Source organism: Rhipicephalus microplus, chromosome 3 (genome assembly GCF_043290135.1).
Source record: "Rhipicephalus microplus isolate Deutch F79 chromosome 3, USDA_Rmic, whole genome shotgun sequence".
NCBI classification, from domain to species: domain Eukaryota; kingdom Metazoa; phylum Arthropoda; class Arachnida; order Ixodida; family Ixodidae; genus Rhipicephalus; species Rhipicephalus microplus.
The window spans coordinates 156811207-156822024 of record NC_134702.1 but is presented as its reverse complement, the minus strand read 5'-3'; the positions used below and the strand labels follow the sequence as shown (position 1 = coordinate 156822024).

General features: G+C 42.3%; 1 long non-coding RNA gene across 1 annotated transcript; it reads right to left on the bottom strand.

The window, feature by feature from the left end:
* Positions 1 to 2251: 2251 nt before the first annotated feature.
* Positions 2252 to 5911, bottom strand: LOC142803405 (uncharacterized). Its single transcript, XR_012894099.1, has 2 exons — positions 5812 to 5911; positions 2252 to 2503 (listed from the first exon to the last, which is right to left on the bottom strand). It is a non-coding gene; the product is annotated as an uncharacterized LOC142803405 (long non-coding RNA).
* Positions 5912 to 10818: the final 4907 nt, after the last annotated feature.

Sequence of the window (10818 nt, the reverse complement as noted above, 5' to 3'; positions counted from 1 at the left end):
CTGGCACGATATCGCATTCTCCAACAGCAGAAAACCGACACGCCCCGATACATTCTGCGAGAAAGGGACGTCCAGTACGCACCAGAAGACAGAGTATGGGTGTTGATTTCTGTACGAATACGTGGCCTGTCAGAAAAACTGCTTCGCCACTATATCGGTCCCTACAGAGTGCTCCACCCCGTCGGCTCGCTCAACTACGAAGTTATGGCAGAGGGACAGGATATTTCATACCAGTGGTGGCATCGCATGGAAACTGTGCATGTCGTCAGGATGAAACCGTATCACGACAGGCAATGAAACGCCGAGGACACAACGTTTTTTTACGTTAACGACATCCACGACTATGGTTTGCGAATGACTGCCATGCAACCAGTTCAACACAAGCATCGGGACGATGCACTCTGGAAAGGGGGCAATGACACTATGTGACTTCAAGTTGAGCACGCTAGCCGATATTTGTGCCCTCCAGATGGTTTGCGATGCACGAGCTTGCAGGGCCTAGCTGCGCGCGAACCATGTTGGAAAAAAGGAGAACGTGAAAGAGGAGGCAGAAGTGAATCCTCGGAACAACTAGATTTTGTTCTAGCTGTGTCATTATTCTCGGGCACAAGTTCGCCCTGCCTACGTTAGCTTATTAAAAAGTGTTCATTGAACTGTGCGTTACAATCTTCACAACAAAACAATCGCTCAGGTGACTCAGCTAGGTCATATTGTAAAATACTTTTGTTTTAGATCTCTCCTCCTCATAGAAATTTTTGTATGGTTGTAGCAAACCACTGATAATCCATGTTTTAGCGTATTACTGCCCTTATTTCTGTGTCACATAATATAATATATAGCAATATATTATAATGGTTATAGCAATTGATGGGCTTTAACGTCCCAAAACCACGATATCGTTATAGGACGAGCCGCTGAAGAGGCCTCCGGAAGTTGTGACAACTTCGGGTTTTTTGACGTGTGCATGAACCTAAAAATACGGGCATTGAGCATACTTACCTCAATCGACAGCACGCCGGAATCAGGTTCAGCAGCTGAGCACCATAACCAGAAGATCGCAATGTCGGGTTCATGCAATATATGTGTGCACGTATGTATTTGCGGATATGGATATTTATGTGCTTATGGTGATTTCACATCACTTTCGTTTCATTCTTTCATTGCAAACTGGCGGATGTACGCCCGCATGTATAAGGACTTAGGTAAAGCCGTGTGTGTGTACGTGTGCGTGTATATTGGATCTGATTATATGTTGCAACTTTTTCTGCTTTTAGTGCTTGTAATCGACTATTGGTATCACTTCCGCATGGTATGTATCATGAGCATACAATACTCCGTGAATGACTAAAGCAGTAAATCTGGTGCCCTTTACATAAACATACAGAACTGTTGCATGCGAAAAGATACATGCCTGATTTTAGTTGTCCTAAGGGATAAAAAGGGCCGCTTTATTTTAGAGATAAAAGCGCAGGCTTTCATTGCCCTCCAACTGCCCTCCAACTTTGGAAAGTTCTAGCACGACTAGCTCTGATCATTAAATCACAGTTTCATGTTTATTTTCTGCCCACCTAAACATCTTGCATTTTGGCGTCATAATAAGAATAATTTCGAAAACCATTTAAACCTAAATAAAAAAGGAGTGGTCTTTTATGGATGATTTAAAGAAAGTGGGCCCCACGGCAAGCACATGAAGTTGAGAATTCATAACAAGGTGGTGGTGTAAGAAGCATAGAAGTTCCTGGAAAAATAATAGAAAAAGAGATTACCACGGGCTTCGCTCGGCTATGCCAGATGTACGTATCGTGAGCTATGAATGTATGTACGAACAGATATGCGAATAAACGGACAGACGAATGCACGGACAGACGAACAAATTATCGAACCAGCTGACGCGTCTTAAGCACCAGTCGACTAGCGACCGTTCCCTCCAGGGGCTTCCATGCCTTCTCCGGCACGTCGTTATGCGCCGTGTGACGTCTCGACTCCTCAGGCCTGCGCTGCATGGCTCTCGATAAGCCACGCGAAACTGCTCAGCCTCGGGCGTTGTAGCTTGCCGATAATAAAAGAACGGAGGTGCTCGCGCTACGAAGAATTTAGACAACCTGACTGATGATGATGATGGTGATGGGGCTGAACTGTGCAAGCGCCAAATGTGGACAAAATTGCAACTACTATGAATGTTCAGCAAGCGATGAGGAAGAATGCTTGTCTAGGCCTAACAGGAAGAAGTACAGACTTACTAATCAAAACGCCCTTTCCATAACTCATCCTTTATTAGAGAGCCACGTCCCTCCACCAACACTCTTGCCCGCTGCCTTCAGCGAGGTGCCCCAAGAAGCGTCGACTTTTCACCCCATCGGCTGGCCGCAGAGCGTGGCGACGCAGTTGCTGCCCACCCGACCTTGTTCTTCGTGGGCTGCACTGCCGGAACGCTCTGATGCGTCGAAGAGGGCCCTGGCTGCGGTTTCAGAGTCGTATGGCTTCCTCATAACTGCTTTTCCTCCTAAAGACGGTGGTGGACAAAAAAAATAATTACATATCAAGTTTGAACATCGGCTCGGAACGAGCTATTCCGACTGACATTAGTTATTATAAAACAGTTTTTTTAGGATTCTGAGAATTAATGAAACAATTTTATGTTCAATGCTGTTTCCGTTGAAAGGTAATAATTTTTGGTCAAGTGAGGAAGCAATCTGCATGCGACAAAAGTTCCTTTACGATAGCTGGCACCTATGCCACTAACAAATCAACTATATAATTTCCAGAGTTAGAAATTCATAAGCCATGCCAACGCCACTATAGGTTCATTCAATGACAGTGCAGGCGCGCACTCTTCAACGGGAAGCCGTCGCGCAACCTTAGTCACGGCTGCTTGCATCATAGGCTCTGTTTAAATACTCACCGTAGACGGCTAAATAGACAGCTAAACGGACGGCGGCAATCTTAAGTCCCATTCTAATTCTCACGTAGCCGGCTAAGTAGACAGCTCCAAAAAGACCACATCGTAGACAAATATAATACAGGCTACTTTGCTGTCTAAACAAGACGCTGGCTCAGCAAATCGCTCAGATAGATTGGATCTCGCCAGAATGGTCGTCTGCACACAAGCTAATGCTTTCCCAGACGCTCAATGTGAATAACGTTTATTTTTTTATTTCAACATGAAATAAGCCAGAAAATACAACTGTTACTCTTGGTTGCTTTAGCTTTTTCTTCTCGACGCGAGGTTGCGCATTGTCGCGCAAAAGCCGTCTAAATGTGTTCCATTTCTTAGACATCATGAGCTTGATGCTGTCTTCTAAGCAGTCTTCGTAGACTGCCTACGTGCTTTCTAAGAATTGGAACACAGCCATACGTGCGTCCGAACGCTTTCCCACGGAGATTGAATAGATCTGTGCCCTTCCCCAATCTTAAAATCTGTCAGATTTGTTCTTTCATGCTCCTTCTTTCTGGCTCACAGCAATACTACCGCCACCTCAAAGCGCTAGTGCTGCAGCAGCATCGCAATGATGCGTCCCCATTGGTTGGTAGCATAGCACCATGACTAGCGGCGCGCTATCTTAAAACTCTTCTTACAGATCCGGCACGACCACCAACATTATGAACAGGAGGAATGCAGGATGCCACCCCACAGATCCATACACAACTTAACAAAAAAATACTAACTTCAATCGTGTGCCACCACATCATGAATTCTCTTCCACATAACCGCAAAGCAACCACGAAGGCTAGCTTATGGGAGAGAGAAGGAAAGGGCGAGGGGACTGGGTTGTGTATGGCTGGATCGGTCACATCTGGCTGAGCGTGGCAGAGCGTGGCTATGTCAGAGCGCGGCTATGTCAGAGCGTGGCTATGTCAGTGCCGTCACTGCTACATCAGATACTTGTACTTACCTGATACTTACCATCAGGTACCTGTACCTGATTTTCCTGATTGTATGTGAAATTTCTTTAACGTGCAAAATTCAACTTGTGCGAATGCACTGCATTGAAACTGATATAACAATGCAGAATGACACTAGCGATAGCACAACATTAAGTAGGCAGCTATCAGCTTGTTCTCACTGCTTTTTCCATTGGTACACAATAACCTGTGCAATTTTGTTTAATTAGTAATGTCTGTGAAAAAAATGGCTCAAAGAAAGGTTCAGGCAAAGAGGTTGGATATCCAATACTGTGCAAGCTATCTATGGGAATCAAACAGGGTAACAGCTGCGCGTCCTTGCAGGAACGACCACTACCGGTGTGCGTCACATTAGTGCGCAAGTGATGAATGACTTTAGTTGACAAAGTAATATAGGTCGTAGTATACAAGATATCTATGGAAGAGTAACTAATGAGTTTCGTATAATCTACGGAAAGCACCTTTATATCGGCTGTAAATTGAGATGTGACCATGACTACAATAAAATACGCAGAGAAATATTGTGGTAGCGCCTACCAATTGTGTTACGAAATAAGCGTTGGTAGGTCATCTTTATATTAAAATCATTACACATTCATTTCAGCATTTCTGTAAGGGGTAGTAACTTGGAGTTTAAAAGTAAACTTCAGAGGCACATATTGGATTCATGAAGACTTGTCTAACAAATATTTATTTGAAATGTTCCAATTTAAGAAACACGTGATTTAGATTGAACAGATCAGTGGAGTTAAGCAGTATAAGAATCCATCTGACAGGTATTTTGTCGCGTGTTCCATTCACAAAATGATAACAGGAAAGCACATTAAAGAATGGCTGCACCCCATTTATTTTTTGTTTTTCCATACCTATAACAAGCAGATACTGCCGACTAAATAAGGGGAAATTGATTGAAAGGCATAGCTAGATATGGCATAGGAATGGCCTACGCGAGCTATGACTCACCGAAATCAGTCAACCAATGAAGGCATTCGTGTCCCTAATTTCATTTTCCCCTGCACTTCATTCTCATTATAGATATAGGACCCGCTATGCGATAATTCGATGTTTTTTAAGCTTCCTTCAGTTTTTCACGAGAGCAATCATCCAACAATCCTGGCATACTTAATGAAATCAAAAATTATTGGGAACGCATGAGCTATGCCAGAAATAACGCGAAAGCCTGCCATGAACCAGCTTACGTTCCGCTTCTCAGCGGACTCCTCAAACAGAGACGCTAGAGGTGAACATCTGCACAAGTAATATTTTGCGTATAACACTTTCCTAAAACGCATAATGTGAGTAATATTTTGCGTATAACACTTTCCTAAAACGCATAAACACCGTTGCGAGGCGTCCACTACGTTCCTGCGAGGCTGTAGAAGCACCTACTAGGCACTCTCCGTTGGAGCTTCTCCGGATTATTTATGCCTGAGCACTTCCTAATAGATAAGTGGATAGGGTTTTCAATCGCCCAATTCATGCCCAATTCTCGTGGCCCAACATTTCTTACCATTGTACGCTTCTGCATGGTGTGTTAACGTGTCTTAGCGCAATGTCTCGTAACAATTGACGCTAGCGTGAGGTTTATTTGCACAGCTGTGGTAGAACAATTGACTGCCACGCGGAAGGCATGGGTTTGGTTACACATTGCAGACATCAATGTTATTATTTGCATCCATCACAGTTTTTCGCTCCCACGCTACGGCAGAGAATTTTTTCCGACCTAGGCTCTTCAAAGTTGTCCCATTAGAAATAAAAAATTCTGTTCACCTTGTACATCAAATAATTTGAATTGAAGCTGCAGTGGTTCAGCTCTCATTGTAAGCATTCCAGTAGAGCAAGCTTACCACACCTCAAAAAGAACGCAGCTGTTTTATAGCGTAGTCAATCATTATTGTACCTACTTACCACACAGAAGAAGAAGAGCGATTGCTAGAACCAGTAAGGCGGATCTGCTGGCCATGGTTTTTACTACGACGATGCCTTTGTGGAGGGATTATCTAACAAGGAAAAAAACAACATTGTTGATCCCTCCGCAATAGCAGTCAACACAACATGAATGATAAACTTGTAATAACAGTATTACTGTTGATTCTTTGTGTAAATTGATGTGGGACAGCTTATAAAAGGCTTTTTGGTGTTTAGCAGCTTCGGAGTTGTGCATTTGTTGAGTGGCATAGCTCCGTTTCAAAGACTTCAGTTAATTATTGTCATTTAACCCAAACTAAGTTTCTGAAGCCTTGGTCGCCAACAACGTGACTCTCCAATGATTGTGTACGGCGACGAACGCCTTTCTGAAGGCCAGCGGCCTCTTTGGTAGTTTGTGAACGCTATTGTCATCCCTTTGCGTCTCACTTTCAGGTGCTTCGTGCACGGCGTGGTCTCAGATTCGTTCTATTAAACCAGGTCGCAGAGAAATAGATCGCGTTGACCACTTTGGTACTAATTAACAATGCATGTCCATGTCGGAACAGAATAACACGTCCAAATTATCTGAATTCCCGCATTGACGAGTTTTTTGGGTATACTTCAGATAATATTAAAATATTTTCCCCCGAAGCTAAGCTGTGTAAGCACTGCATTATGGATACAAGAAATCGGAGCGTTTATCTGTTTGGTAGCAACAAACCTTGAAAATTGCAGCACAATCGTTGAGGGCTGAATGATCTTTTTTTATGGCAAGCGTGTATATATGATTGTTTGTTTTCTGCGGGCATTGATGATAATATTTTAAAGCAACATTGAGAAAACATAGAGAAACAAAAATGAAAAGAGAGAACGAGACAGCCACTGTTCTTAAGCTTGAGAGCATGTTTGACGGCGCCACTTTACGACGGTGCTTGCCCACACTCACATGATCTACTGTTCTATTTCGCGAGATTTATTTAAACTCAGTAAAAAAATCATCGCTTAGTATGTGCTGCGCTCAAAAATATAGACCAGTCACGTTCGAATCACCACGAAAACTTAACAGGTGCACTTCGCTTTTTAACGAATGCTATTTTTTTTTCTACATGATCACATTTAATCAATAATCAAGTGGTGGGATGAATACACTCTTGGGAAAGTCACATGACAACAACGCATAAATCTTTGTTTTCGCTCAACTGCCCTTTACTACCTTTCGTTTTTAAATCATAAGAGGAAGTTCCCTGCGACGCCCTATATGAAACACGAATGTCATTCAATATTTTTCGATAGGCATTTGGTCAGAGTGTCTAGGCACTCCACTTGGAGTTATGTTCGGCAATATTGTTTTTTCATTGCATTACTGTAATGACAATCGTGTTATCGCAGAAATTCAGAGAGAAGGTGTTCGTTATATTCCTCTTTTGAGCACTGTAGCGAAAAACGACCGCACAAGAAGACAGGGGAAGAAGGAGAATTAGCACAAGCACAGCGCTCATGTGTGAATTTTTCTGTCCCTGACTCCTCAGGCTGTTTTTTTTTCTTGTTACCATGCTACTCATTCCACTAACAAAATAACAATCCTCCTGCAAGGTTGGGACCTTCTCAAAATATTTTAATTATTTTCTTCAGTTGTCCTCTGGATACTCAACATTCATTTTAAGTACAACTTGGACCCTGCAGAGGAAATACAAACCTCGTACGTTTTGTTTTGCAGAAATGCGCCAGCCATCTTACCTTTTCACCAATTATTGTTCTTTTGCCGTCAAGTTCACTCGCCAGTGCTCAGCAGACCATCAAGCAGACCAGCGTTTTATACACGCACAAACTTTTGCACTTGTAGGAAAAGAGTTCAGTTACCTCTCTTGTAATTGAAGCGGCTTGTTAGCCAATCACCCTTTTAATGAAATGGACGGTTGGAAAAACAAGGATGTTTCATTATACTTTGCTAATAAAGTTCATCGTCTTCATACACAATGCAATAATAACACCCCATGTGTGGTGAATGCATTTTTTCCGTTCTCAGTGAATAGAACAGGTGCTGGTGTGTTTCATCTAGGTTCAATGGATTCCAAGTTCACACGTTGGTATGCTCCAAAACAGAGTTCGATAAGCTGCAATGGCATTAATTTGTTTTCAGGATCTGACGCATCACTTCCATTTCAATTCAATCTTAATTTCGCGTTTCTGAAGTGACAGCTTTTGTCCAACACAACCAGCTTCTTACGTCTCTTTCGCGTTATGCAATTAATGAAATGTCGAGGCTTCAACAGAGACCTGTGAAATAACAAAGCTCGAGGAATGGTGCTGATTTCGCATGCGACGTAGACGTATATCACTAGTCAAACCTAATAACAATCTAACAACGGCAATGCGAAGAAATTACTAACCACCTACAAGCGAGAAATGCCACACGAAACAAATGCATCTTAAATGTTAAGCAATTCTTTGCAAACCTTTAGGGTACTTTTGTTGTTTCTTTATATATATATATATATATATATATATATATATATATATATATATATATATATATATATATATATATATATATATATATATATATATATATATATATATATATGTCTGGCTGTGTGCCCTTCTGGTCGTCTGAACGATTGTTATATACCGAAATTAGCACAGCGGTGGTTAATGTATGAAGTATATGATTCAGTAGTTCGACTCATTATTTAGAGAGTGTTGCAAACGGCTAAATCAGGAACAACGCAAAATGCAGTTGCGTAGACCATGAAGTATTTTATCTCATTTGTGTATGGCCATACTTCATGTTATGTAGGCAGGCCATCACGGGAGACTCACAGTTTCAGTGAAGGCATTAACCGCGAACATTCACATATAAACGCAAAGGAGGAAACTAAAAAATATAACACATCTTGAAGACTCTAGGCATCCATCCACACTTGCGCGTGTTCCGCCAGAATAATGCAGTGTTTTCTTCATTTTTTACTAGGCTATAGATGATAGGCTCATGCTGACCATGGATGACGTCAGAATACCTGAGTACCATTTTGTGAAGCCTGGCACTGCTAAGTGCCCTGGCGGCATGAGGTGGACGCCGACTGCCATAACACGCTTGCCTTCACACTGCGGATGATGATTTGTGTCATCTCACATGCGACAACGTAACTCACTACAGCACGGGGCATGTACACATGAATGCCTTGTCCAAAGAGGACAAGATGCATGTAAGCAATATAGGTGAACGCTCGTCTTTAATTTGCCTGAGTGTCTACAAACCCCACAGGATCACAGCCAGCTCTGCTGTACACGATTGCCTCGTTGATGGAAATACGGACAAGTGCCTTTACGCAGTAATGCTGTTTTACTCCTCTTACAATAACTTCACTGAGAAGTTCATGCCTCTAATCATTTTCGTCAAATTCAACATTGCTTCATGCAAATCAAACAAGGCCTGGTTCTCACAATACATAAATAACAGTTACGACGTAGTCAGAGCATAACTAGCTGTCGTCCCCACATTTACAACAGGAGACATCATTGATTGTTAAGAGCCTTCTACGATTTCAAACAGTTGTTCTATACCTCCTACTTCATCACACGTAGACCCTTCGTCATCGCGATAATGAACTTATCTGATAAAGTTCTCTCCTGCGGCTGGTGCTCACGTATCACGGCGGAGTACCTTTGTGAAGAACTGTATTCAACGCCTTCCACACTTGAACACGGTTTCGTGAAGCATGCAAATATCCACCTTCAGAACTGCCAAGTACGATCTGCATGTCAGTTTACCACTTCCGGTGTTGGTGATGCCCATGTTCAAGTTGCCGTCTTTACGCAAGTGTAAACAACTGGTCAGCTGTGCATATGCGACTCTTTAACATGCGTGTGTGCGTATAGAATTTGCACACGTTTTTAGCGTCATTTATAACGTTTTGCTCAATAACAAAATTGCGACGCAGTCGCCTTCACAACGCTTCATTCGTGCGGCGCGTGTGATCAGCTGAATCTTGCGAACTGAGGAGGTTAACGCGTGGTGCTTGATATGCAAAAACATCTAATACTAGAAAATTATAATATTGACCCCAACGTAGTGTATATCTAGCTACATTTAATTGTTTCTTCATAGTGTATATTGATACCTCGTGCTAATAGTTTTGGCCTCTCGCATTAAGCGTTCTTACCAAGTTGCATAATGCTACATGCTAGAGCCTTTCTTGGTTAGTTCATGCGAGTCAAGAGCCCTACTTATTCCTTTAGCCATGCAATGGACAGCTGCCGCGACCACTTTAAGTTGAGAAGTGGGTAGCATCTCACCTCACAAGAACACTGCCCCTTGGCTTATTTCATATAGTCCTTCAATTTCTGTGAGCAGTTGCTCGGTTTTTATACATTTTGAAAGTTCATCCACGTGCGCACAAAATCGCAATGTCTTTTTTTTTCTAGGAAGCGATACCTTGTCCGAAATTGATCTCTTGATTGAAGTCTATCATGTAGTGCGCGGTTGTAATTGTACTCCGCTCGTTTGGATGGATGCAGCGTGACACGGCAAGTACAGGTCATGATTGCTTGTCACGAACGCACTGCACTGTCACAGCGGCACATCACTTCCAAATGATGTTTTATTCTACATTCGAATGCGTAGATTTGCCTCTAGGTAGGTTAAAATCTAAACTATACATTTGAATGACTATTCATTTTGCTCCTAGTTCGAGGCCTCATTTTTATCTATACTCCGTTTAGTACATAAGGCGCAATGCTGTGGAAGCTACGCGAGTGGTCCCAAAAACAAAAAGAGAACGAGGTACATAACCCCGTCCTATTTCTTGGCCGATTTATCTGACGGGTCATCTAGATACATGACAACTAAGCTTGGAGCGCATAGGTTCAATACATATGTTTATAACACTTTTTCTTTGTTTTGTTCCATGCCATCAATTGCTAATCTTGTTTTCCCGTTAACATAACGCAGGGCGCAATCGGAGCAGCACTTAAACGTGGATTTTATGCGTACCATGTTCATTTTGA